Consider the following 4,733-nt stretch of genomic DNA (forward strand, 5'->3'; position numbering starts at 1 on the left):
ATTTGCTTAGCTTGGGGGTATCTTGAGATACACTGATCCTATTGGCTGGGAACAACGTTCATTGCAAACTGCACAAGCATGCCCAAGAGAATGTAACGCTGTCTTTGGTTTTGCTGTACCGTGCCCAGGGAAAAAGATACACACGATAGAAACCAAGAAATGATGCACTCTCTAGATTTCTCTACGTCAAAACTTGGGCTGAAACTACAAGATTGTGAGGGGACCAGATAATTATGGATTACAAGGCTTGGATATTCTAATACCTTAGGGTGTTTTCGATGTAGGAAACTAAGGTTTTGGGCGATCTTTCACCGCTGTGATTAAAGACACGAGGAGACAGGTAGGAAACACACTCGATTAGACTCAAATCTTTCTGTGTTTCTTTACTTCAGAACATGATTATCACCGTTGTGAGTCACCTTATTGCTTCGTGTGTGGGCTTGATGGAATCAGGAGTCTTTAAGCTTTCAAATGATGTATGGCATGAGCGTGTTTATGACGGTCTAATGCTTACAATTTAGGAAAGAAGTCAGCACTTCCGAAAAACGGCGAGTTTACGTCCCGTGCACGGGAACCGTCCGCCCAAGAAGTTAGAGCATGTCCAGAACATGTTTGTCAGATTTCACGGCATCTGAGTGCATGTGGATCTGGATAAAGTTTAAAGAGTTTGTTGAAGCTATAGTGCAGTCTAAAGAGTACTTTAAATCGGAAAACAGAGAGTCTGGCACATCTAAAGGAGGAGTTAACAGCTTCCAACGCTTTTTCCATAGAGCATCCAAAATGCTTATCTGGACTTCGGTTTCCCAGTCGGCTCTGCCCTTATTTGCGGATGAATCATTTGTTGGTGATACATGGCCCTTAGGCAAAGATTTAGCCTCAAGTACTAAGTCTATACCGCTGAAGGGTGGGGCTTAGGGGAACCAAGGAGAGTAGGTTTGTGCAAAATCGTGTAGTTTGAAGAAGCGAAAATAGTCTTATTGCCTAGTCTAAAGGTTGAGCGTAGTTGGTTGAAACTGGCGAACAGCACATCTATGTACAAGTCTCCCAGGTATCTCAGGCCTTTCTTTTCCAGAACTACAAAGCACGAGTCAATCTTGGCTGGCACAAATGATTGTTGTAAAGAGGTGTAGTTAGCAGAATGGAGAGCCAGCCAAACTGTTTACTGATTTGAGCCCACATTTTTAATGTAGTAGTTACAATGGGGTTAGATGTGAAATTTGCAAGGGAAAAGGGGAGGATGCCACAAACTAACACCTGGAGGGACATGGAGCATGAGTTTGCCTCTAAGTGGCACCAACTATGTTGAGGTGAGGTGAGCCAGAAGAAAAGATTTTGTTCATTAGCCGCCCAATAGTAGCCAATGAGGTTGGGTAATCCCAGGCAACCCAATGATCTGCTTCTCTGGAGCAAAGATTTTTTTGCTCTGCCCCGCTTACCTTCCCAAAGGAATGTGGATGTGAACCTGTTAATAGGATTGAAAAATAATTGAAGGAGGTAGATTGGTAAGCATTGAAAAAGGTAGAGGTTTTCTGGTAAGATTTTAATTTTTGCTCCTTGCACTCTACCTGCCAAAGAAGGCGACAAACAATTACATTTTTTTAACATCTAGTTTGAAGTTCCGTTCTTTCAATATGCGCATAGATCGTGTGACTATTATTACTAGGTATTTTCTGCCCACCACAGTGGTCTCGAAGGGTATTAGGTGAGTTAGAATTTCTGTAGCCAATTGGTTTATTGGGAAACACTCACTTTTGGAAATGTTCAATTTATACCCGGAGAATATGCCGAAAGAGTCCAGGATTTTGAAAGAATGGGTGGAAGGCTTGATAGGGGATCAATACCCTATGTTCCTCTTCATGTCTTCATGTTCCTCACTGAATAAGTTGTTTAACATGCCTTTTTAATTGGTTACTTTACTTTTTGAAAATACTTTTCTGTTATCATGAATTTACAATAAACCTACACCAATTGAACATCACCTAGGGCATTTTCAATTAACTACAAGATACTTTTTTCTCTCCAACAATACAACACCATGAGACATTTATATGCAGCAGGCTCACAGCTTGGGGAAAGAAACTGTTGTAAAGTCTATTTAACAGTTTCTTGATTTACTTAACAAACTATGAAAGGGACAAAAAAGGCTACCACAGTATTTTAATATAAATTGTTCCTAGTGACAACTTCTCTCATGTTCTTGGATGGCACCTTAATATTATCTATAATACTTGGACATAGAGGACATAGAACTCTGTTTTAAACTATTATTAAGACCATGGTGTGGGGTAAGCATGGGAATCATTAGAGGCCATATCTAAAACAATATCAAGGCCGTCATGTCACGATACAATAGTATAGCAATTTATTACCTCTTTTCCAAATGAAAAGGTATCCCAATTTCATATTTCAATTTTGTCCACAAAAGGAAACTTGTCAACATCTGTTTTATCCAAAAAGATACATTTCTCTGTTTGTTCATCACTTCAATTTTGTTGCTGGAAGACAGGATTGTCAAGCAGACAAACTGACCAGCATAGATCAGGTACGGATCTCCCTGTGTACCTAATGCTGTGTGACATTATCAGTACGTATTGTCCCTGTCCTGCTGTGGCTGGACGCCTGGGTCAGATTAAGGGCTCCGACCAGGGATATGAAAGCGTTGAGGGGGCCTCGTGGCCACAGCGAGTCCACCTCCCCTCTTTCTCCCTGTGGGGAGGAAAAGTTTGAACTTCAGGACCCATCTGGCACAAACATTACTCTCCACTTATCAATGGGATGTATCACTAAAGACTCTGTGATAACCGAAGTGTAACTGAACCCCAAAGCATATTCAGTAATTAGTCAGAGTTTCTTTCTGATCATTCAATTGCTACCATTACAATTTTATAGAAATTAGTTATTAAACATACCATATGTAATATAGAGATTGATGTCAAAGAAGTTGCGTGAGATCTTGGAATCTTGTTGTCTTTATTGTAACCACCAGTGCCATTGAAAATTTATCTATTCAAGGACAAGGGCATGTATCAAAGTTGTATTCACGTTAAAGGTGCAATATATAATGCTGGCAGCAAGTGTTTAAAATAGTTACTGCAGTACAAATTCTAAACACTAGAGATAGTCGTCTCACCAGCCCCCTCCTCCATAGACTCAAGTTCACGTTGGTTGCCAGGTTGAGACCGCTGAGGTGGATCAGAAGGGCCATGAGGGTTGGTAGGAGAGGAGGTCAGTGAGGTAGGCCAGATGGTGGAGGGATTTGTATGTGAGGACCAGAATTTTGGAGGTGATCCGGTGAGGAGATGCGTAGCCAGTGGAGTTGTTTTTGGACTGGAGGGATGTGGTGCCAGGATTTTGTGCGGGGGATGAGGTGGGCGGCTGCGTTCTAGACCAGTTGGAGTCACTTGATAGGGGTAGAGCTGATGCCGAGGAGGAGTGAGTTACAGTAGTCCAGTTGGGAGGAGATTAAGGTGGGAATGAGCTTTTCAGCAACAGGGGGTGTGAGAGAGGGTCTTATTTTTTGGCAATTTGCAGAGGTGAAAGAAGGAAGTTTTAATGACATGATGGACGTGGGGCTCAAAGGGAGAGGGTGGAGTCAAAGATCACATCAAGGCTGAAGAAGGTTTTAATAACATGACGGACATGGGGCTCAAGGGAGAGGGTGGATTCAAAGACCACATCAATGTTGCCAGGGGAGATGGGGAGACAATGATGCCGCCGATGGTGAGAATGGGGTTATTGATTTCACTGAGTGTGGATTTGAGCCTATGATGAGGAATTCTGTTTTGTAGCTGAGTTTGAGGAAATTGTGTTGTATCCAGGTTTTATTAGCTAACAGACAGGAGTTGATGTGGTAGAGGGGAGGATTTGGTGCTGAGCTGGGTGTCATTGGCTATGATAAATTAGCCTGAAGCTAATGCTTACCTGTTCAGTAGGAAATTAGCCAACTTGGCGTCCTTTTGGGCTCTAAACTGTCAAAATCTTTAAAATACACCTCCAAAATATTCCTGGGGGGAGGGTCACGTCTCTGGTCACGCAACCCCTAGAAACATGCCAGTTTTTTTTTGAGGTCGGGTAGAATCTATCTGTTTGCTGCTTTTATGGCTGTACTAGCGTTACAGCTGTAGCGCACTGGCTTTATGTTTTTACAGGTATATATCTGGGAACCCGGCCTGGCTGTTAAACATCTGTCTATCAGCTAGAATTCTGACCTCTTAGGCTGAATCCCATTTCCCCGTCTTACCCCTACCCCTTGGCCCTTACCCCTACCCCTTGGCCCTTGAAACCAAGGGGTAGGGGTAAGGGGTGAAAACATACCCCTATGAAATGGGACACCACTTGGTGACATCACCATAGAGTACTGATCACAAACTTCCAAGATGCTGTCTCTGTCTGTTGATTGTGTGGGTTTGGATAACAGTGTGTGTTATATATTTTATAGTTATTTTAGGTTCACTTTGGTAGTGCAGAGTTCTTATCTGTGTAGTACTTAGGTCTGTTTGCAATACAAATGTGTATACACATGCATCATGTGTACATATACATACATATACACCCTGTATACATGCTGTGTTGTATATCTGTTTCAGTTATCACCATTTTGAATGTCATTGATGTTCACAAAAACATTTTGTTGACAAATATCTGTCTTTATTGGCGATAAATTGAACATAACAGGCAAAAACGTTACATAAAATGATGTTACAGAACCATTATCAACTATAAGAACCATAACT

The 4,733-nt window shown here is 41.9% G+C and overlaps 1 long non-coding RNA gene across 1 annotated transcript in view; it reads right to left on the bottom strand.

The window, feature by feature from the left end:
* The window catches only part of LOC117943511, a 19,403-nt gene that overhangs the window by 2,682 nt on the left and 11,988 nt on the right, over positions 1-4,733 (bottom strand). The window lies entirely within an intron of this gene.

Source organism: Etheostoma cragini, chromosome 4, assembly GCF_013103735.1.
Source record: "Etheostoma cragini isolate CJK2018 chromosome 4, CSU_Ecrag_1.0, whole genome shotgun sequence".
Lineage (NCBI taxonomy): Eukaryota > Metazoa > Chordata > Actinopteri > Perciformes > Percidae > Etheostoma > Etheostoma cragini.